The sequence below is a fragment of the Crocuta crocuta genome, unplaced genomic scaffold (genome assembly GCF_008692635.1).
Source record: "Crocuta crocuta isolate KB4526 unplaced genomic scaffold, BGI_CrCroc_1.0 scaffold223, whole genome shotgun sequence".
NCBI lineage: Eukaryota > Metazoa > Chordata > Mammalia > Carnivora > Hyaenidae > Crocuta > Crocuta crocuta.
The window spans coordinates 7,090,538-7,116,384 of NW_027529426.1; positions in this window are offsets into that span (position 1 = coordinate 7,090,538).

Sequence of the window (25,847 nt, forward strand, 5' to 3'; positions counted from 1 at the left end):
TATTTTGCTAAAGTAAGGAGAAAGGAAAGGCATCATTAGCTACAAGAAAATCATATAAGCACAAAATGATAAACTAGCCAATGGTGGACCAACACTGCACATTGAAAATATTACATTTTTGGAGCCAGCAGGAGAGATGTTTTTGTAAATGCCAGAAAGTCAAATATGAATATAAGCCAAATAAGTGTAAAAACTATAGGGTTGAAAGTAAGAGAAAGAGTGCGACAACACTCTTAAAATAATGAATATCTATTCCTAGAAATAAATGCTTTAAAATTTGGGTGAGTACAATATTAAGTGAATAATTATTATTGAAAATAGTAGCTATTTACGTATTATTAATGTTATTTAAACACAGAGGTTGTGAAGAAGTTAATGTATTCCTAGATTTAAAATCAGCCAATTTAAGAATTAAAATGTAATCCATTATTGAATTTTAGGAACCAAGATCCCTGCTCTTCAGTCTGGATTATTATATCTAAGTATCTAAGCATTAATGAGAAGTATTTCTTCACTGTTTACTCAATAACCATTCTTATGTTAATGAAATTGTGAGATATTTTTAATGAAATGACATTTTCTGAAGAACTTCTAATCACATGAAGTACAATTATGTACTTATTTACTGCAACTCAAGAAACATTTGCAGCCCCACATGTATTTTTGTGGGGTTTTTTTTGTTTTATATGTATATTTTGGAAGATGTTTCTTATTAATTGTATTTATTGCCTTTTCTATCTCTAATATATATTCTTATTACCAGAATCTTATTTTCAGGCTTCACAATATAGACACTGATATGTCATATTTGGTGTTTCAAGAGGATCCACATTCATCTTTTTGGTATTTCAGCCTTCTTAGTTTAATTTCTTTGGAGATGGGGTAGAGTGGTTTAAAAGGTATCTTCTAATTACGAAAGAGGAAATAACCTCTCGCCACATGGTCAAGTATGGTTGGTGTCCTAGAAACCTTGACTGGGAGATTAATTCTTGGATTCCTACTTGAGGTTTGCCTTAGAAAAGGATAATATATATTTATATTTTCCATGCACTTAAATATATTATATATTTACTGCATATATTTTACATACACATTAAGGATCATACTATATACTGCATGTTTAGAAAAACATAGTCTGTTCTTGTTTATTCAGGGGTATGCTTTATGGACTCTACCATATTTTAAGTTTTTATAGTATCTCAAGCCATTTTCCAACAGGTCTATTTCTCTGTGTCTTTATCCTTCTTTGACTTTTTCTATTTCCTCAGAGAAGCTTCCTCTTGTGACCCTTAGCAGTTTTTTTTTTGCACAATATTATATTACTTTGTGAACCTGTTCATCAATGTTTCTGCATAAGACATTTGTCCTTATGTATTCCACAGATGTTAGCAGTTTTTTGTAAACATTAAAATCACTCAATGCATGCATTTCTAAATAATGAGAAAGCAAAAGATTTGCTGAATGGGTTACATGGTTGAGAGTAGATAGAGTAGGGTCCCAGTCCTTTCTCTGCCACTCAGTGCCTGAAGACTGATGACAAGTCAATGCATTTCTCTGGGCTAGATCTTCCTCATTTAAAAAATAGAATTCTGGGACTAAACCCCTCCACAGCCCTTTTCAGCCCTCACTTCCTATGAATTTATAAGATGAGGAGAGGCAGAATAATGACAGAGCAGGGAGGGAGAGAGGTTATTACTATGAGCATTCTGGCACCCTGATAAACAAATCTTGTCTATTGTTGGATTTCTCTGGAACAGACTCCATTTTTGCTGAGATGGCAACCATCCTGACATAGGAAATTCTTTTCACTGATTTATTTATTGCTTTGTTTTACTTATTTTAAGAACTTCTAGTTCTCATTCTATGTTTGTTATCTTAAATATAGAGAAAAAAAGGGAGCAAAGGAAAAAATAAATTATTCATAATTTTATCATCAGATATAACAGTAACATTTTGGAGAATTTGATCTTTATAGTATGCTTCTATAGTTATTTATAAAATCAAGATCATACTATATACCTCAGTGTATATATCTAATATCCATTTCTTTTTCAATCAGCACAAATAAATATGTTATATATAGACATGTTTGATACCACATCTTGTTTATTCATTTAAATATATCCCAATTTCCCATTCTCAGATGTCTTTGAAGACCTTATTTTAATAGCCATTGTAGTGTATTGGGATGGCTAGAATTTTTCTGTCAGCATCTTTTAACTCCTTTTCCCTCCTTTTGCTAATACAGACTTTCTTATGAGGAGTCCATTCCAAGTAGTTCATGTAAGTCTGAGCCTATGACCAAACCATGGCCAATCAGAGTGCTACATTTCTGGCCACAGTAGCATAGAGAAAAGAAAAAGAGTCAAGATAACTGGGATGAATGAGTATTTCTCTGGGCTTTTGGTGGAAACACTGAAAGAAAGCTACAATAATTTCATTGGAACCAGTGCCATGATTGACATAACCAATTTGCTAATGCCACCATTGTTAGAGAATAAAGTCCACACAGGAAATGGCCAAGCTGAGAGACAGTATAAAGTGAGGAAGATTTTTAAATTTATCCTCTGATTCTCTGGTTCAGTAAATGCCTAAAGCCAGTATGGGCTTGAACTTCCAACTTATGCAAGTCAATGAAATCCTCTGTTACTGCATTTCTTGAGTTCGGTTTTCGTGTCTTACAAAAGACTTGTTTTAACTAATGCATTTAGATATATATTATACATAATTTAGCATTTTTCTACTTACAGTAAACAATATAATCATTTTGTAAATTAAGTTTTGCCCATATATCTGAAGGAGGTGATAGGATAATATAGGATAGTTTCCAAAAAGAGAAATTTAAGAAATGAAGGTTTTCACTTTTTCAAACTATGTTATCAAAACATGGTACAGAAAACCTGATATTTGGACATCAACAAATAGTCTCTGAGACATATATGTCAGGGCCTCTTGGCTGCAACATAAAGCATCTCCATTTTTGTCCCCTGTTATCTTTTTAAATTAATTTGGAGCAATAAACCTTCCCTTGTCCCTGGATTGGGCAGCCCCATGAGACTTATGCTTACTTGGCCATCATACAAAGCCATCCAGTCAGGAGTTAAAATGTCCAGACTTACGTAGTGGTCAAAACATCATCCCCTGTCCTGCTTGCTTGGTATGGACAAGGAAGCATCAAAGTCAATGAAGGATACATGAATGGGTTCTTTTCTTTTTCTCCACCTTGATATTTAACTCTTCCTCCCACTCTCATCTTAACAAACTAAGCATTCTAAATAGCACTTGCCCCCTCCTCTAGGATGAAATGGGAGTAGGAAGAAGAAATAAAAAGGATCAGGAGAGTTCTTATGTCACTGCTCCTTACTGAGCTGATGTAAGTTCTCTAGGCCTGGGAATTTAAATACTCTTTTGTGAGCTGTTGTGGGTTTCTTGGGTTCTTGCCAACACCAACAGCACCACCATTGCTGAACATTTCTGCTCTGTAGTTGCAGTGCTAATGCCAACACTGGTTGCTTACTTCTTCCACAGCCCTTAGTTATCTGCTGATATGGTCTGTTCTGTTAAAAAGAATGTTTCTGTAACATATGTTGAGCAATACATGGTTGATGAATAGCAGAATCAATAGCAACAAAAGTTTCAGGGGAGCTTGTGTGACTTTGTTTTCCTGTATGTTGATATTTTGGACTACCAGCATCTGCAGTTGAATGTAGAATAAAGTACTAATAAAGTTAATCACAGTAAGCTATATAAAATGCAGTCCTGGATATGATGCCCCAACATCTCACATTTTCCCTCTTGGCCAGCTTGGCCATATGCTCTGCCTTCAGGGTGCTTATTGCGTTATTATCTCTATTCTGTGTTCATTTTGTCCTTTATAGTTTAGCAGATTCAACAATTCCTATGTGACCTTCCACTGAGCTATATTTATTTTTAAGACAAAATCCTTCATTTACTATAGTTCTTATTTATTCAGAATTTAAAATGTCTTTTGTCATGTTAGAATTATCTAACTCTTTTGGAATATGGTTGTGTGTGTGTGTGTGTGTGTGTGTGTATTTAGGGTTTTTTTTAATGTTAAAGTTTTAAAGTTGCCTAGGTTTTAGGGACACCTGGGTGGCTCAGTCGGTTAAGTGCCCAACTTCAGCTCAGGTCATGATCTCACAGCTTTGTGGGTTCAAGCCTAGAGCCTCCTTATGATTCTGTGTCTCCCTGTCTCTCTCTGCCCTTCTCCCATTGGTGATCTCTCTCTCAAAAATAAATAAGCATAAAAAATATTTAAAAAAGTAAAGTTACCTAGGTTTTGAGTGATCTGGCTAAAATATTGTAATCTCATAAATTCAGGTAATTTTTGCAAGTTCTCATGATCATGTATATGATTGATTGAAAATGCCTAGATTCTGGCTTCTTCTTATGAAGGCTGTGGTATCTTCCAGATGACCCTTCTGGGAAGGACCCATAATGAGTTTATGTGGATTTGTTTCCCTCCTACTGAAGGGTGATATCCTTTGTTTCCCTACAAAACTATAGCAGAAACTTTAGAAATGTGAATAGTCATAGATTTTGAAAGCTCTTTTTTGCTCAGCCATCAGAGTAGCCAGTAGTCTCTTATCTTGCTTATAATCTTCCATTTGGGTGGCAGACACAAGTCCATAATATTTTCCAAAGTGAATGCATATTAAGCCCCTAAGTCACATCTCTAAGGCTTCTCTCTCTCTCTCTCTCTCTCTCTCTCTTTAGTGTTGGGAAGTGGCACAACTGTTAGGAAATAGGGCGGAGCACCTGGGTGGCTCAGTTAAGCCAACTTCGGCTCAAGTCATGATCTCCAAGTTTGTGGGCTCCAGCCCTGCATTGGGTTCTGTGCTGATAGCTCAGAGCCTTGAGCCTGTTTCAGATTCTGTATCTCCCTCTCTCTCTGCTCTTCCCCCGCCCGCACTCTGTCTCTATCTCAAAAATAAACATTAAAAATTTTCAAAAAAAAAAAAAAGGAAATAGGGCACAACCTCCTTGGGGCATGTATCTCCCAGCAAAGTTATCTCCACAGAATCTCCCCCAACATTGGTTTCTTTTGCCTTTTGATCTGATTGTTAAATTCTTGATGTGGTGTGAGATCTTTAATCCTTTCCTGGCCATGTACTTTGTTACTTCTAGACCACTTTGGAAATTGCTGGTCATTGTGTAATCTGGAACTTCCATTTTAAGTTCCTGTTACATCTATCCCTATCTATATCTGCAGATATCTATAACTATTTTGAACCATATTGCAGAACAAGCTGGTAAATTAGTACATTTCATTTAATGAAGAAATATGTAAAGCCTGCATTTCCTTCCATTTTAGAATTGCTTGTATTTTTAAGATAGAGTGATCTAATTTAAACAGCCAGACTTTTAATTTACTTGAGAAAGTGTTATTGCTCTGAAAACAAATGGAGATACCTTAAATGGCTCCATGAATTATAAACACGTGGCACAGTATTGTAGAGTGGTTATAAAAAGATGCATCCCATCCTTCAGAGTGTATACACTTCTTGATCACTTTGGTCAGAATAAATGTTTCTAGAAATCATGGACTGTCTTTCTAAATATTTACCATGTGATGGTTTTTTCACATTTTTCTTCTTGCTGGGGCATTCTTCTCCTTGGAATCTGTAGCTTTAGCTCATCATTCTTGGTTTCTGAAGGAGCAAATGCTGAAGAGAACCATCCATAATGACATATGAAGCCTGTGTTGGTTCTGAATCACTCTCCTGAAATATAAGTAACACCAGTAGACAGAAACACCTACCTGATTTAAAGTTTCCTTTTTCACTTATTAAAGGATAATTTTAAAAAATTACAACTTCTATAGATATAAAATGAACACATGTCAAAGAATTTATCTGACTCATTAATAAATGAGGAAACCAGGGGCCCAAAAGATAACTCAGATTCCCACATTTATAGTCAGATAAGAAATTCTATAACAAATTTACAGATAGTTACAAACTGGCAAACTTTTGAATTCCTATAGAGCCATAATCAATTGCATTCTACCATAGATAACTTGCGTGTATATGGATAGGAATTATTTATATCAGTATCAGTTTATTATGAATTAACATCTATCTGTACAGAGCAGTAAAATAGCCAAGTTTGAAGAGAGACAAAGATCAAGATAATCCAGATGAATGAGCAATCACTAAATTTTAGTCTTTTACAATTTTTTCTTCTTCTTTTACAATTTTTTCTTAGGAAAATGACTCTCAGATCCTTTTAGGCACCGCTTATATATTTGGTAAGAATATTAAGTGCTTTATATCCTACATATACACCATTAGTCAAAGGTTTACAGTAAATCACCATCTCTGTTGAGGATCATCTGAACTGGCTCTACAGTTGCTTTGTCTGTATCGCTGAGTTCTAATTGTTCTCTTGTTACATCCCCTACTAAAGTGAGGGTTCTTGGAGGCCGATGACTGTTCTTTGTATCCATCACCTAGCCTGACCTGGGTTCATTCACGTCATGTGCTTAGTTAATGTCAAATGAAAGCATTGATGGTTTGAGACAATTATTCTAAGGTCACTTTGTTAACATAAAAAAATAATTTATTTCTTCTTCCCTAGAAAAACGTATTCAAATATAAGTACTAAAAAAAAAAGGACCTCAAGATATGTCATGGTTATTTATAGGACAAGTAAATATTCAGTTCATTTTTATTTTCATGAACATTTTTGCTTCGGAAAATACCAGTTGGGAACAGTTGTGCATACTTCCAGTTATTTGTCATATTTCTTCTAGTGTTCGAAGTATTTGCTGTCCTTACCTTAGAGCATCTGGCATTTATGCTCCAAGGAGTGGCTCTGGTAATGAGAGAATATGTTTTGTTCACTCTTGGTGCTGCCAGTAATGTTCTCAAATTAAAAATTAATTTTTAAACAGTAGGCTTCTGTGACCATGACACTGTTATTAAAATCTCTTTTTTGGCACGATATCCAGCTTTCTTTAGTCATTGTTGATGCTTTTATTTTTAAAAAGCTGTATTTTATGTTACATTGGTAACTTTTCCTCAAAATTAATATTTAATCCAAAATATATTGGAAAATAAAATAGAAATGCATTAACATTACATAAGCCTGAAGTTAGTAGGGTCTTAAACTTTTATTTAGCTTGTTGGAACAAGGTGCTGTTTTTATTCTCTGGAAACAAAAGAATTGTGTTAAGAACAAATAAATTAGGACATTCTACAATATTTGGAGCCAATGGTAAAACAAAAATTTAAAAAGGTACATAATATTCTTCCATTTCTATTGTCAAAATAGACTCAATATCTTAGTAATTGGCATTTATATTATTTTCATACATAATTATAATTTTTGCTTTAGAAATGTCAAGGTTTTGAAAGGGAGCAAAATATTAAAATTGTTTCTGAGTCACCTTGAAAGTATTCCATATTGAAATTTTCTCTTTCACTTTTAGTTTTCAGATAGTAATACTTGGCTATTAAAAAGCAATAGTAAGAGCACTTAGTTGTAGATGGTCAGTCCTTTTATTAATAAAGTCAGATTGTTGGGGGCATTTGCTCCTTTAAATTAATTTGACTCTTTAAGTCTCCAAGTGGATTCATTCCCCTTCAGGAAAAGTAGAAACTCGAATCTAAGTATACTTCTTCCAGAGAAAAGTTGCTAACCAGTTCAGTTCAGGTCAGTTCACTAAGTATCTCCTGATAGTATATTATGCATCAGACCAGTTTTAATTATGGGCTATAAAAATGAATGACACATTCAATAGCATTATTCAAGGGCATAGTATTCTAAGGAATTACTTCCAGATTTTCTTGAGCTTATGGGAATTTTAAGTATGTGGACCCTTGGATTGAAGGTTAAACAATAAACAAGTTGACAAGGTGGAAAGGTGTGTGTATGTATACTTTCTAGTTTATCCTAATTGCAAAAATTAAATGGTGGCAAGGAGATGTGGTTGGTGGGATGGAAGTGTGTTTCTAACAAAAAGTTGTAGGTCCCTTCTGTTCCCCCCCCTTTTCTGTAGCCCATTTTGCTGGGGATGTAAATGTTAAATTAATTATTTGACAGGAGAAGTGTAGGGTGCTGTGAGGGTATATAGGAGGGGCTCTTAATTTAGATGTAGAGCAGATTTCTTGGAAATGTGTAATATTTCCAAAGATAAGTATAAACTAGTCATAAGGGAAGAATTTGGGAGGAAAGGTTTAGCAGAGATAGCACAGAGGTAAAGAAAACATGTGGTATTGGAAGAACTGTTAGAAGTTTGGTGTTCTTGAAATATGGCTTGCACCTAGAGAAACTGGTCTGACATGAGGTTGGAAAGATGCATGGACTATTCATATGCATACATACATATATATACACATATGGGCATATATGTCTATATATCATTTAAAAATTAACTTATTTTAGAACAGTTTTACATTTACAGAATTATTGCAAAAAGAAGATAGTGAGCCCCTATATCCCACATCTGATTTCCCTTATTAGTTATATCTTACATTAGCATTGTAGGCTTATTATAATTAATGAACCAATACTGATACATTATTACTAAAATCCATACTTTATTCAGTTTCCTTGGTTTCTACCTAATGCCCTTTTCTGTTCCAGTATTCCATCTAAGATACATTACACTTAGTTGTCATGCCTCCTTGAGTTTCCCTTGGCTGTGAGAGTTTCTCTTGTATTTAAAGACCTTGATGATATTGAGGATTATTTGTGAGATATTTTGTAGGACGTACCTCAACTGGTATTTTTATGATGTTTATCTCATGGTTAGATTGGGGCAATGTATTTTGGGGAGAAATACCACCAACACATATTGCCTTTCTTATCATTTTGCATCAAGAGAAGACACCTCCCATATAAGTCATCACTGTGGATGTTAACCTTGCTCACCTGACCTGATAAAGGTTTTGTCTGGTTTCTCCATTATAAAGTGACTCTTCTTTGTTCTTCCTTTTCATTCTGTACTCTTTGGAAGCAGGAACATCTACATTAGTTATTTGGAATACTTTTGTGTGGGATATTTGTTAATTCATCACCATTTATTTATATAAGCATTTATTCCAGTCAGTATGAATATTTGTATACTTACTTTAACTTTGGGTTATTACTCAGCACCATGCTATTCACTTTTTTGTTTGAATTATTCTACTTTGGGCTGTTAGGAGCTCCTTCAGTTTTCTCCTGTATTCCTTTGAAATGCCCTCAGCATTGTGGTCTTTATTTATTTACTTTTTACTCCTTTCTTTCTGATACTATAGATACTCTCGGTTTAACTTGTACACTTCTACCTCAGTTTTGGAATCAGTCATTTCTCCAAGGAGCATTATTGGATAATGCTAATACAACCAAGATCTGGAAAAATAAAACCAAAGCCAAAAACAAACAAACAAAAAAACAAACTAAGCTCCAGGCACTAGGTGTATTCATTGCTACTGGGGTGGGTTTGCTTGCAAGGAACAGAAAAAAGGAAATATATGTATGTATATTAGCCTGAGTTATACATATCCATGAGCATTTATTATGTAACCAATTATGCCTATATTTAAAATAAACATGAATTTACATCAATATCTCCAATTTTAATCCATAACTATTTGTATCTCCTGAGTCTGGTTCTGATACTTTCTTAGTCCATACTGTGTTTTAACTTACCTTTTGGAATGCCATATCTATCTATCTATCTATCTATCTATCTATCTACCTACCTACCTATCTATCATCTATCTATCCACCCATCCATTGATAATCTATATATTTAGATGGGTATAAAATATATTTAAATGTATCTTTAAATATATAAATATATATCTTTTTGTTGAGAATCAGACATGTTATTGGGTAATAGAAACTGGGATAAATAAGCTTCAGTGTGAGGTTTCAGATTCTTTTAACGGCCTTGTTTCTGTCTCCCCTCTTGATTTTGAGCTTCTCAAAATACTCCTCATCAGAGAAATCCTGTGTCCTGTGGTTCTTTCAGCTTTAATCCACTGTTATTATACTAAAGCTGTATTGGTGTGGGAATTATGGAGAAGGGTGAGCATTCTATAATCTTCTCTGTCCCCCACCTCCCCAATAATCAAGACAGAAAAGTTAGATAGGATTCAAGTGAGAAGAATATCCTTCCCTCACAGTTCTGGGCCAAGACTCTCATAAAGTTTTACCCTTTGAAGAGTATGCCTTTGTATGGAGAAGTCTGGGGTACATTTCAGAGTAAATGTTATACTCCTCTCCTTGTTAGTGGCAAGAGGGGTTATTCTTGTATCTTCACTGTGAGAACCCAGTGAACCCTGCAGATAGAGTCCATGAAAGTCTTGGGACCTACCAATAATGTGGTTTTCATATTTTTGCTCTTATGCTCGTCCACACTCAGCCTCGAGGAGTTTGTCAGAGTTACCATTTACAACTTTCACTGGTTTATGGCTCCATGAGCTTTAGTGATCCGATTTCTTATCTGCCATTCTTCTGCTTCTGTGACTCTATGGATGCATGGTTCTTTCCAGGGTTTTGGGGTGATAGTTTGTCCTGCCAACTCAATTCTCTGATGGTCCAAGTAAACTCACTGATTTTTAGTTTATCCAGTTTTTATTATTATAAAGTTGGGAATAATGATTACTAAGATCTCTTTATGTTGGAGCTTTATAAAGCTGAAGGTTTTCATATATAAATGTCTTTCTTCATTCAGGGGTGACTGGCTGGCTCAGTCAGTACAACATGTAATTCTTGATCTTTGGATAGTGAGTTCAAGTTCCATAATGGGGGTAGAAATTACTAAAAAAAAAAGCCCAAAAAACATTTTTTTTCTTCATTCAGATTAAATATGACTCAACTTTATCCTACTAAAGTGAGGGAATTTTTATTGTGATTTCCATCCATTAGAGTGAGATAAAATAATTCCATATCTCTCACAGTGCCAAAGTACTGAGGAGAGCTCTCATGTATATCCCCCCTCCCTCTGTGCCCCAGGGCTTCCTGTGGAGGAGCCCATTACCCTGTTCTGCAGGTACATTTGGAGAACTGCCATTCTCCTCCTTCTGTTCAACATGGGACACAGAAATCCTGGGGAGGCTGGTGGTGCATGTACCCCAGGATCCAGCCATCTATTTCAGGTACATATCTCTCTCCATCCCAGGTCTAGGTATTGATGGAGGGTGGGAAACAGGGTCTAATCTGCAGAAAATCATTGTCATAATTATGACACATCCAAATCTCCATCTCATTTTCATCTCAGTGCATCTCATTCATGTTGCTTTTTCTAGCCACTCTTTTTAAATCACTTTTCCCCTCTGTCTTCTCTTAGAAAACACTCTTCATTATGGTTTCAGTATATTAAATGTTTAAATATCTCTTCAATATAGTAAATATCTTTAAGAAAATGAAAGCCAGGAAGAGAAATGTCTTCCTGAAGAAAACCTAAATTCCTCTGAGCTGCGTCTTTAAGTTCAGCAGATTTGATATTTTTGCAATACAACATGAGCAGCACCAGCGGCTTTGTGTGTGTGTGTGTGTGAACACACACTTAAAAATGCTTGTACGTGGGAGGTGAAGCAAGGAAAATGGGAAGAACATTGGGAAATAGTTACATTTAACAGGAGTCCCGGTGTCCCTTCCCCCCTCCGCCCCCATTACACAAACATCTTTAATCTAGATTTTAAAGTGGAAGGGAAGACTTCCAGAATGTTCTCTAGATTTATACTTCAGCACAGAGACTTCTAATGATTGCAGCCCTGATCTATTCTGGGAATTCAAGCTCCAATTTAGTTTGATATATAGATTAAAACATCTAAATATCGATATTCTCCTCTCATTATTTCCTGTGTGGACTTCTAAAATGAAATTTTCACAATTGTGTTAAATAATAATTAAATTCTTAAAGCTTTGTGTTACTGCTGTAGCAGTTAAAATAGACACAGACACACTTAAAAAAGTCCTCTGGTTGAGAGTATAATACAGATCCAGAGTAAATAAAAAAGATTTATTTTTAATCCATGAAGCTTATACATGCTTTCTTTCTGGAACATAAAGAAATTAGCAAGAATGAAATTGAGGAAAGAGAATATTAAACACACACACACACACACACACATCCCACCCCCTCACACACATAAATTGCTGCTCAATGGTTGCTCTGAATGCTGATGAATGAACCCCTGTCTTCTGCTTCCAGAAGCAATGCTCTCTTCCTAGTAACCCTCTTTCTAAATAACTCCCACAGTGTTTTTATGTAATATATGTGTATGTAGGTTTGAGAAAGAGCATGCTTGTGTCTGAGTGCATGTGCAATTTAAAAGCAGACATTTATCCAGCCATTATGACATGCTTGGTGGGTTTTTTAGTACATTGCATAGATTTACTTATTTTTACAGTAATCCTTGCAATATGACTACTGTTACCATTCCATTTTTATAGATTAGACATCTTAAGTAAGTAACTTACTTAACGTTACTTGGAAAGAAACCATTCAACTACAGTTAAATCCAGCATTTTAATCTAGTTAATCTGGCTCCAGAATCCATGTTCTTAACCTCTTCTCTATGTGGCTCACCATGCTGGGGTCACTGCATTATTTTATTATTATCTATATGAGCAACAGCACAAAATAAATATAACATTTTGTTTCCCATCAATCAATGTTTTCCACAGTGAAGTAATGATTTTAAGATAGAATGACAGAAGATGGTTTTGGCTTCTTCCCAAAATTCTTTTCTATAGTCTGTTTTACTTTCAATTTCTCAAAGGTATGAAATAAGGATATAAGAACAAGGCATAAACATAATGCTAATAATCAGTTCAATTAAAAGAGGTATTAGCATTCTAATATATTATATTATATATATTATAATATATAATTATATATGCTATTACTTGTTGAGCAAGAACATACAGGAATAAAGGGATTTGCTTAGTAACACAGGTGACTGATTTGAGTAACACATTACCGTGCTTTGTTCACCTGTGCAACCTCTAGATGGCTTCTCATAGTTTCTGTTAATTCATCACTCAAACTGCAATCAAAAAGCTAAGCTTCAAAGTAGTCAACAATTATTCACAATGGATAGAATGGGAGAAGAAACCATATTTCTTAATTCCAGGGTGTCAGTGTGTCTTCTGGGATAAATGGTATTTTGAATACTTTCCCTTCCATACATAGATTGGGTTTGTTATCAGTTATATTGATGGGTTGTCCTCAGATGGTTGAAGACTGGGGCTGCAGGGATGATTGAAATTTGTAGGCGGGGAGACAACTGCAATCCCCGGAGGTGTTAGAAGTCTGCAGTGTTTGGGAGGTCTGGTGCTGCCATTTATATTTCCTTTCCCTGGAACTCTTTTTTCATAACAGATTTTGAACTAAAAATAAAGAAAATCTCCCATACTCTGTTAGAAGTTTGCTTTTTCAAAGAGATCCTGCAACCTCCTTTGAAAAAATTTCTAATGAATTTTGCACTCTTTTCTCCTTTTATTATTTCTACCAATCTGGCTTCATTTTCCTTTTAAAACAAGAACATTAAGGTCAACAGTGCCTTATATTTTGACAATTAGCTTGTTTGTTTTCTTTCTACCAATTCTCTAGAAAAGTTGAGTTTTTGGAGCCAATATTCCTTAACTGTATGGTATGGTATAATTTTTTATTTCTATTTGATATTTAGTGAAAACTCAAGTTTAATCACTCCACATATTACTGTGTGTGTGTGTGTGTGTGTGTGTGTGTGTGTGTGTGTGTGTGTGAGTGGTGTAAGACAGACACACATAGTTGAGTTTTTCTGTTGGTAAATAATATAAGCTAATGAACTATAATTACAAAAAGCTTATATGTATTTCGCCAGAGACAGATTAAGATGCTTTATTTCACTGGAAGTGCATATCAGAATACTTCCAAAACATTTTTCAAATATATATCCTTTGTCAATATTTAGAACAATTCATAAGAAGATTTTTCTGAAGGGTGGAATTATCAATGCTTTTTCAGAAAAAGGATAAATCCAAATTAAAACTGTATCTGGCTATATGCAAGGTTAATTTATTTGAAAATATACATTTTATCAGAGATGTATTACAATAATGTATGATTAATATGTATTTTAAACATAATCCAAGCTCAACCCTTTATAACCAGATAATCTTCAGTTGGAAATTAGTACTGACAAAGGAGTCAGAGGTAAAAAACAACAACATGCTAATGTAATAGCCCTACTTTATGATTTAAATGAATAAAGTCTATATTTATTTGGGGATTTGAGAGTTAAAAGTAATTTTTTTGAAAGCCAGGATATCTTTTGGAATAAGAAAAATAAATCCCCACAATTGTTTCTGAAGAGGCTACATTCTGAAGAGGCTTTGGATATAATTTCCTGGACAAAATATTTTTGGAGACAGAGGATTATTTTATCATCCAGAGGAAATCACAGAATTTTAATTTGGAAAGGATCTTGGAAGTTACCTAGTAAATTTTCAGTCGAGTTAGAAATTATCTTTGTGTCTGTGGACACATCTATGAAGGTTGTTTCGACCTCTCATGGAGGGGTTTTAGTTGTTACTGAGTTGAAACCTTTCTGTCAGTAGTTTAATGGATGAAATTTCCACTCCTAAATTCTGTTCTTCCTTTTTAACTTAACAGAATATGTCTCATTCCTCACTGATCTCATGTCTTTTACTGGGGATAGCCAACATGTTTACATTATCTTTTCTTTTCTGGTTGAAATAAACTTAGCTTAGGCATTCAGATAAAGGAATACTGAAAAGACAATTAGTCTCTACTATTCAGAATTCTGGTTCTCCAACTTCTCTCCTGTTTAGGGCTCTCCACAATTTCCGCTCTTCCTTCAATGCTATGAGTTGCCATGCCTTATTCTAGAAGTTCCTTTTCCTGCTGAAATTTGCTGGAATTGGATTTTGTTGTTTGGGAACAACAAACTCAATGGTAAAAGAGCTGTCATCATTATAGTCACCACGACCACCACCACCACTACCACCATCATCATTATCAGTTCAATATTCCCTTGAAAATTATACACAGTTTGCATCACACTTTAAATTGATTTTTATCTTTCAAAATTATTTTTTTAAATTTCTTCCCATTGCAAAATCCAGACAAATGACCTGCTCTTCCAAAAGTTTGACTTCTTCAACAAGATAATTGTTACTCTTAGGAGTAAGGGTACTATTATTCAACAAGCATAGGCATGGCCACAGAGAAGATGGATTTGATTTAATTCCCATTTTGGTTGAGATGTATGCTTTAAATATAGTGAAAAATATCTTGAATTTGAGTAGCTAAAACAGGGTTTTGTTTTTGTTTTATATGGTTTTCTTAACTAGAAAACACATTGCTATTTAAGCTGAATGTTATTTAAAGTACTCATAAGTAAAATTCATTAGATAATCCATTTTGGCAATGTGCTTGACAGCTAACTTAGATGAACGACAGCTTCAGTATTTATTATTATTGCCAGATTGTCTCATCTTCAGAAATACCACATGCTGGCTTACACCTGAGGAAAGATGGTCTTAATTCATATACATCAACAATTTTAATACAGTAACCTTTTCAGTATCCACCAAGACATGTAAGAAATAGTTAAGCCTGCCTGGCAGGCACATTCAACCTTGCAAGCCTGACTGAGCTCAGCTGGGTTCCAATGGAATGATTCAAAGCAGGAGATGAAAAACAGAAAAAAATAAAAAAGAAGATTTAGTTAGAAATGACATGATCATGAACATTTGGGTACTGCTGAGTATGAACAATCCTTTGATCAGTTTTGTTTTTTATTTCCCAAAGAAAGGGCACCTGAGGCATCTGTCTAAGAGTGAATATTTTACCCATCTGGAAGGAGTTATGAACAGCTTTGTCATTATAGCTCTGGTTTTGTTTTGTTTTGTTTTGTTTCCTTAACAAGTTCAGTGATACGTTAATAAAGCAACTCTAATTGACCACACAAATGCAATTAGCAGTACACTCAGTTTTGTCTTTTAATTTAAATGTTGATGAGATTATACAGCAAAAAGATATTTGTTGGTATCTTTCATTTTCTCAGTGTTCAAAAAACCATTTATGATTTATTTTATGTTTTTAAAAAATGTTTATTTGTTTTGAGAGAGAGAGACAGAGAGAGAGAGAGAATCTCAAGCAGTCTGTGTGCTGTCAGTGTAAAGCCCTATGCGGGGCTCCATCTCATGAATTGTGAGATCATGAACTGAGCTAAAACTGACTCAGATGCTTAACCAAATGAGCCACCTAGGTGTCCCTATTTTATGTTTTTGTTAAATGTTTTCAACAGGCCCAAAAGAAGGGAGTTGATCATTGTCTTTAAAAAAGTTGTTCTCCCAGGTAGGGATATATGCATATACACACACACATACACACACACATATACACACACACACACACACAATTAATAGAAAAGATGACAAAAGATGCAGCAAAATGCCAGCAATTCATGTATCTGTGCAAAGGCTATACAGAAGATTTCTGTATTCTTATGACTTTTCTGAAAATTCGAAATTTTTTAATGTTTTATTTTAAATAATTTATTTCAGATGTGTGCTAAAAAGAAGCCTTAATTCTTACATTTGTTATTAAATCATCCTGAATTCAAGAGTTTCAAAACAACAGAACTCTTTAATGAAAACACATTGAGAACAGTTTGCAGAATTATAGCTTTTTGTCTCTAGCATTTTAACGCAAATTTCCTAGGAATAAGGATATCTTCTTATGTAAGAACACTGTACGGTTATCCAGTACAAACAATTGGACATCAATACTTTGTCCTATGAATCATATTCTGGCTTTGTCCCAGTACTGTCTTTTATGGTACTGTTTTTTTGTTTGTTTGTTTTTTCTTTGAGGAAGGGGTTTAGAATCACTTATTGCATTTAGTTGTCATGTTTCTTTAGTCTTCAGTCTGGAAAAGTTCCTGAGTCTCTGTTTACCTTCAATGACGTTGACAGATTTGAAGAATCCAGGACAGTTATTTTAGAGAGTCTTTATCAGTTTGGGTTTGTCTGATGTTTCCTCATGATTTGATTCAGGTTATACATTCCTGACTGAAAAATAACAAAAGTGATGGGCTCTTCCCCAGATAACAGATCTGGTGGGAATACTATCTAATACTTGGTTTTATTTTTATTGTTTTCTATTGTGATGAATAAATGCCCCCCCCCCCAAACCCAGGGNGGTGAAGCAGCTGGAATTAGATTTTTAATGGTGCCTCATTGGAAGTACTCTCAGTGGAAAAGATATTTTCAGCTTGGATTCTGATTGGTGAGTCACTTTCCCCTCAGAGAATATTCGAAGTACCTCTCTACCCCAGGTGCACTTATTCCTTTTTTCCTAGCAGTGAGACAACATTGATCAAATGATGCCAATACCCTTGAAATCAAGATGGCAGACCAATCTGTTTAGAGTGGAAAGAGATCATATAGAGAGGTCTATGCAGTGTCCAGGACAGGGCCCTCAGTGAGATGTACTTTCTCATAGCGACAAGTAGTTAGCACAGGCATGCTTGTCAGGCATATATCCATCGATGCTTAAAATCTGAATGTTGAACAGAGAAACATGAATATCATTTTGATTTTACCTGCACTATCTTGACTAGAGGCTGGGCGCTTCTGACTTGCGTGTGATGTTTCCCAGACTCTGGCGCCTGAAGGAGGACAGATCTGATCTATGAGTCCAACTCAATACTGACTCTTAAAACTAGCTCTTTAGCACATGTACCCCAATGTTCATAGCAGCACTCTCAACAATAGCTAAAACATGGAAAGAGCCTAAGTGTCCATCAACGGATGAATGGATCAAGAAGATGTGGTTTATCTATACCATGGAATACTACATGGCAATGAGAAACAATGAAATCTGGCCATGTGTAGCAACATGGATGGACCTTGAGGGTGTTATGCTGAGCGAAATAAGTCAGGCAGAGAAGGACAAATATCATATGTTTGCACGTATAGGAGGATTAGGAGGAACTTAGCTGAGGAACAAGGGGGAGAAGAAGGGCGGAAATGGTGGGGGAAAGGGAGAGAGGCAAACCATGAGAGACTCTTGAATGCTGACAAAAACTGAGGACTGATGGATGTGGGGGGGGGATGGGCACGGAGGAGGGCACTTGTGGGGATGAGCACTGGGTGTTATGTGGAAACTAATTTGACAATAAACTATTTGTAAAAAAATAAAATAAAATACAAAAAATACCTAGCTCTTCAGCTCTAACTTGAACACTAATTCAATCCAACTTGAATTGCCTCTTATTCTTGGCACTTGTTACTCCTCTGATGAAAAGATTACAAGTCAGTCCATAATTCTTGATCTCCCTTTATTTCTTCATGAATTCTGCATGATCCGTGAAGTTGTTTCCTTTTTCCAACTTAACCGCTTCATGCCCCATTGCCTCCTTTGCTAAGTCTCACCACTATCATAACTGCCCACTGAGTATACCATAGACACCTTTTCCCCACCATTCATGGAAAATGACCTTTATTAATTCCAGACAACATACTGCTCAATATCTAATATCTATAGTTTGTGATGAATAGTTCTGCAGTGTGATTATCACTTATGTTATCTCTCCAAATCTTTAGATAAAGAATGGGCTGAAATTAGATATCTGAAATGAGATAAATTCTCTAATGCTTACGATACATGAAATACGGTTACCAGAAATCTCTGTAAGTCCCATTTCTGCTCAGCTGTGTCACATGCTGCAGTTAAATGTATATGACAAGAGAACACCACCAACAACTCCTCTCTGTGGTTCCGGTGCTTAAGATAAGCTGGACAGAAATTAGTATTATTAAACACATGCAAGACCAAAAGAGTTAATGGACATGCTATTTCTATTACTAGCAGGCTGTCAAGCTTATTGGGGCTGAGGCATCCCACTTTGCTATTGTTTTTGCTAGTTCTCTTTTTCAGTCCTCTACTACCAAAGAAGCATTAGACTAAGATATAGAAAAAGTATTTGCAAATGTAAATGACTTTACAGGAAATGGAAGATTATGATAACTTGAAATCTACCTCTACAGAAAGTTGGCAATATTTATGACAGTGGGATTATTTATTATTGAAATAAGGGTCATCATATCATTTTAGGGCATGGGCTCTAGGTACAGTTTTGGATGATTTTGGATTAACAGTGAATCTTTGGCCCACATGATATTTTGTATAATGCTGGAACTTGGGAAACGGTATGCATCCTTTTAGGATACCATCAGAAAAAAAGTCTTACTACAGTCACCCTTGCTTTTAATGCCTTCAATATTTCATGTCAAAGACTTTAGAGGGGACAGAATAGGAGGGCAGTTTACTCATTGTTGACGGCATACACTGCTCCGATGATCAGGCATTAGATTTGGAAAAAGAAAAGTGGTGTTCTTAGTTGGTTGTTGCTAGCTGAGTGACCCAGAGGAAGACATTTAAAAATACCACAGGTTTCTCCTCAAATTTCCTCATTTATAAACCAAGGAACATAGGCTCTGATGTAACATGTCTCAGGGAAGAACTTTGCAAAAGCAATTGTGTGTGTCCTCTTCCTCAGATTATCTTGTTGAGAAATTGATCATGGAGTAACAGTGGAGGAGTGATTTTCCCAATGAAGGATCATCATGTGGGTTGCCTTATTTCTGCAATTCAGTCACTGTGTCACAAATTCTGTCATATGCATATGCTACCAATAGTAATAATAATAATAAAAGACAAAATTGCCAATATTGCAACCTACAAACTAAAATTGGAGCAATTGGTCCTAAAAAGACATTTTCCATTTAATCCTACAATTATAAGGCAGTTTCGTTCTTTCTATCTATTATATTCGGCAAGGCTAATATGTTTAAAAAGTTCACTGCCTGAGACTATTAAGTGACATTTATATCAGCTCTGAGTACTTCCCTGCCATTTGGGGGAGGTAATTATGCACATCAAGTATATAATTGATAGTGACAAAATTTGGGCTCATTTCAAAAAATTGCATCAAAGGCTCATTTTGGTGTCTTATGAAACCATATTTTTCTTGTTGGACTGTCCAATCAGGAAAAAAACATTATACATAGTGTGGACTTGCTTTGATATCTGCTGATTGGTCCAATAATGGAAACCTCAAGTGCTGCTGATGTGAGAAATGTCGCCCAGCCAAGCCAAAATGGGCAAGGAGGACACATTAAGAAAAAAAGAAAAAGAAAAAAAAAAGAAAGAAAGAAAGTGAAAATAGTGTAAATGATTAATAAATGAACCTGGGTGACTTCGAATCAGAATAGCTGACATTAGAACTTCACTCTCTGCTCCTATTTCATGGTATTGCTGCCCATTATCACCACACTGTCTCTACCTTTCTCTTTCATGAATTCCTTGGAATTAACAAAGACAGCCTGGCATAAAGATTCATCCAAAATAGAAATCTAATACTGAAAAAAACAATCAGCATGTCTTACTTTTGTATTAGTTTCTTAGAGTGGCTATAACAAAGTACCACAAATAGCATAATTTTAATAACAGAAATTTATTATCTTATAGTTCTGGTGGCTAAAAGCCAAGATCAGGTGTCCACAAGATTGGTTCCTTTTGAGGACTATGAATTGGAATCCATTTTGTGCTTCCTGCCTAGCTCCTGTGGTTTCCTGATAATCTTTGGCTTTCTTTGGCTTCTGCTGCATCATCCCAATCTATGTCTTCATCTTCACATGACATTCTTGCTGTGTGCCTGTCTGTGTCCAAATTTTGCCTTCCTATAAGGACTTCACTCATGTCAGTGATCCACCCTACTCCACTATGACCTCATCTTAACTAATGACATCTGTGCAAATATCCTATTTCCATATAAGGTCACATTCTGAGATACTGGGGTTTAGAACTAGAACATATACTCTTAGGGAGTGGGACCCAATTCAACCTGGACAATTATATATTAGAAAATGATCGCAAATTTGGCCACCTCTTTTGCTGTGTCTCCTCTCCAAGATGCAGCAACACTTCACATTGCTGTTAAATTTTGCTATCCAAGATTTTCTGTTTTGCCTTATCATTGTTATTAATCTCCATTATCTGGTACAGTTGCTGATATATAGTATACCTGTGAAATTGAACTGAAATAGTTTATGCTATTGAAATATATCTTTCTATTTCCTCTATTTTTCACTCTATTTCATCTCACTTTGTCCCTAGTCTGTTAATCATTTGCTTCCCTTCCATGAGTCTTATTTCCATGTTGGTAAATGAAAAACCTTTGTTTTTGTCAGAGCCAGCATCTAAAAATTCAAAAGTCTGGGCAGTTTTTTAAAGGCACATAAAATGCTTCCCATTTTATGAAATAATCTCCATTTCCCTAAACATTTGTAAATCAAGACTACATATTCCCTCTGACATAAATAATTCCATGATCACATTGAATATAGTAAATAGACTTATACTTTAAAGGATTTTAAGTCTGTAATGGATTTTTCTTTTAACCTTGTGATTTAGAGCAAGATATTTTGTAGACTATGAGATCTTAATGGATTCTTGTTGTCAATCACTCATTTAGAGTGAAATAGGACGGAAATAATTGCACCCCTCATCTGGCTGTAAGGACCAGTAATTTATATGACTCTCAATTTGAAATCAATATGCTATTGATGTTTTGCAATGTAATGGTTTGTAGAGATCCTAAACTGGGAGGTTAAATGTAAAATCTATCGATAGGACAATGAACTGAAGGCACTCTTTATTTATTGAGATGGTCAAAGCAATAAATGAGAATTCACTCTTCTAAAAAATTTCTTGATACTATGGTCAATAATGTTTTCCAATTATATAATTTTAAGTGATCAAGGCAGTGTCAGAGATACTTTTGGATGAATTGAGGCTGTTCTGTTTGTTTTCCAAGTGACTGTACTGACTGCAGCCAGTCTGTGGTGATTTAGACTTATCTTGTCTTAGCAGGAAACAATAAGCCCATGAACACCTTGATGTGAGGATACACAGCATGGGTGCACACCTGGTCTGTCAGATCACTTGTGAGACCAATACTGTTAGTACCACTTTTCATTCCTATAGTAGCTTTTATCCAAGACATCTGGAAAGACTAAGGATTTCAACAAATGTACTAAAAGAAAGTGAATTCTGCTCTTCATGCTCACGGAAAGAAGATATATGAAACCCAGGGATATTTTTTTTTCTAATTCCTGATTGTTTCATATATCATTTATATGTCAACTACTTAATAAGAATCCTCTGTGGTTATACTATAGATGTGATAACTCTTTGCTCATTAGTACCCCAGACATCCTATACCTGTGTAAATAAACGAATCTAAAAACAAACAAACAAACAAACAAAAACCTGTTGGGAGCCATTTTCTGAACTCATAGATTGAGTAAGAATTCCTTATGAGGTTAAGGTAAGTTGCACGGACTCTTACCTTCAGATGACGACCCCTATATCCACCCCTACCCAATTATTTCAGCTTGAGTACCGACCCCCAAGTCACCTTGTTAATTGGTATTAGGAGTGACTCATTCTGGCCTTGATACAATGATTTGATTGTACTTTGTGAAAGAACTTAACTGTAGGAACTTCTTTTATGGTTATGGGAGCAACATTGCATTACTGAAAGATCTGTTTTTCTTAATACCTCCCATTAAGGAATGAGCAGGCTGTTGACCCCTGCTCACAAGAACTAACTTTTGCCTTTGCTATGCTAATGCCACCTCTGGGCTGTTCCCCATCCCTTTTGCATAACAACGTTCTGGAAAGTCTTTACTGATAAAAGGATTTATCATCAGAATGCCACTCCTGTGTCGTCCCCCAAACACTAAATCATAAAATAAAGTTGGGTCTCAGACAGTGTGGAGAGGCCTGGCTGGTGACCAGAAAGAATCTCACGTCTCTCTCATCCCTCCCTCGCCAACACCGTCTATCCTTGAGGGACCCCTGGACCCTCCTGGAGCTGGACTCTGGCAAAAACCGAACTAAGCTAATTGTGAAATTTCAACAGAAATGTGTAATCTTAGGATTTACTCTAGGCCCTAATGCATTTCTGATTTTGGAGCTCATACTCCATTAGTCTGACATTTATTCATGATCGGTATGTTTTGTTTGTTCCAAATATAGTTCACAGTATTTTTATTTCTGTAGAAGATACAGTTTCATGTTATTTATACATGAACCTCAATTTCCTCATCTTTATGATGGGAATCAGTCTTCCATATCCTATGGAGTTATTTGAGGATAAAACAGAAAAAATGTACAAAAAGGGCCCAATATCTGTTTGTTAACAGGTATATAATACATGGTTGACTGAATCCAACTATCATTTTCTGGACACTAAGGATAAAAGCTTCACTTCAGTGAAGCTAAGTATCTATGAATTATTTTATTTTCTGAACAACTTTTTATATGCCTCCCATTTACATGGGGAAAATTTGTTAACCAATATAAAGGACAATGATTCCAGTGTATTACTATAAAAATAGTAATAATTTATAATTACATGAATAATTTTCTTCGGGCCTTTGTGGAACCGAAATCTGGAAAGCAAGCAAGATTCATTTGTTACTCCTCTCTGGTTTCCTAGTTTAAATCCGAAAGAGACTTAAGAAATCCTATAGACCTCTCTTTTCAAATGTGAAAGATAGTTTAAATAAGTTCTAGTAAAATCATCTAAACACTATCGTGTCATTTCAGGCAAATTACATGCTTTCAACTTATATTTTTCTTTTTTTAAAAAAATTTTACTATTTATTTATTTCTGAGAGAGAGAGAGAGAGAAGAAGAGCCAGAATGCAATCAGGGGAGGCCCAGAGAGGGAGGAAGACACAGAATTCAAAGCGGGCTCTAGGCTCTGAGCTGTCAGCACAGAGTCCGATGTAAGCCATGAGATCATGACCTGAGCTGAAGTCAGATGCTCAACCCACTAAGCCACCCAGGCACCCCTCAAAACTATTAATTGTGACTCATGGCAATAAACGCATTGTATATTGTGATCCAAGAACACATAATCCTGTGTATATATTTGAAAGATGGTTCAGACAAGTTTTACCCAGAGTACAATACACTCTGATTTATCCCATTCCATTCCAATGGCCTGATTGTGAGCAATAACATTGTTTTTACAACTTGCACTTTTGAGATACATGGAACTAACATGTATTGAACACTTGTTACATATTCACTTTTTGACCAGGCATATCACACATGCTACCTTGCTTAATCTTCTTAGAATTTGATAAGGTAAATATTAGCGCATTTTTTAGACATGAGTAAGCTGAGTTACCTCCTGAGGATATTCTATGGCAGAACCAAAATCCAAAGCTGGCATGTCTGACTGTAGTTTCTGCTCGCAGTAAGTGGATCTACCTGCTGACCCTTTGAATGCTCTTGTAAACTGGGCTTGTACCTCATTCACCTGCATCTTAGAAGAAGTTAAGAACATTGGAGGTGAGGAAACTGGCATGAAGGCTCAAAAACACCTTGCAAAAACATTGGAAGTGAAGACCAAGCTTGACCTGAATTCCTTGTGCTCAGGCCCTTTGGGCTGCACATAGACCCATGAATTTTCCTGGGAGCTCTTCTTGTTCTTATTAGTGCTACAGGCTTCTTTTTTTTTCTGTTTACCTTTCCCTTTTTTCACCTTTTCTACAAGGCCTTCTTTACGCTCTACTCCAGTGATTACAAGATTTCAGCACCGATAAGATTAACCTCAAGCTAACCACATCCCTGTCCCCGCTTGCTCCGCTCAAGAAGGAAAAAGTCAGGCATGTGTACTTCAGAGCCAGGCAGACCTGAGTCCAAATTTGAAACCTGAAGCCTATTGGTTGGGTGATCATCACATAATTCAATCTTTCTGAATTTTAATTTCCTCATAAATGTACCAGCCTTCAGAATTACTCTTGAAAATTGAAATTAGAACAGAAAAAGGCTGGCGCATGGTGAACACTCTTCCTGGAACCGTGTTGGATGAGAGTTGCCTTCTCTGTGTACCGAATAGGCCTGGAATGCCTTCTAAAAACCTCTACATCTCACCAGGAAGATGTTCCCCAGGCCTGTGGAGCTCAGTCATTATGTTTAGCATGAATGAAAGAATGTCTTGAATTACTTTCTCCCTGAACTTCTCAATGTCTGAGACCCAGAACATCCCTTCTTAATTAATAATAGCTAACTTTCGGGCACCTGGGTAGCTCAGTCAGTTAAGTGTCCGACCTTGGCTCAGGTCATGTTCTTGTGGTTCATGGGTTTGAGTCGTGCTGTGTTGACAGCTCAGAGCCTGGAATCTGCTTCAGATTCTGTGTGTCTTTCTCTCTGTGTCCCTCCCCAGCTTATGCTCTGTCTCAAAAGTAAATAAAATATTAAAAAAATAATAGCTAATGTTTCTTGAGCTCTCACTCTGGTCCAGACAGATGCATTATGTCATTTATTTCTGACCACAACCCTATTAAGCAAGTGTTATCATTATAGAAAAGGAAAAGTAAAGGTGTTAAGCAACTTGCCTTTGATCACATAGTAAGACTTGTCCAAGCTTAGTTTTTATCCGTGGCAATCTGGCTTTAGTGACCACACTTTAATCACTAACGAGTACCATTGTCTTTAGCGAGATCCTGCAAAACTATATACCGAAGGCAGGTGTCTACGCACCGTAGGACTCAGTGGTAGTTCTATTCCTGTTACTTTATCTGAGGCTCATAGACACAATGGATTATAAGCTGCTAGGATAGAGGAAAAGCACATCATGGTGTGGAGTGTTGAAAGGGAAGCAAGCTTTAACATAATCTGTTATCTTGTCCAGATGTAAGTCAAAGAAAACTAGATCACCAGAAACAACCACCAAATGGCAGCTTATCCTTTGGAGGCTCTTGTGAAACAAATGGATTGTGTCTAA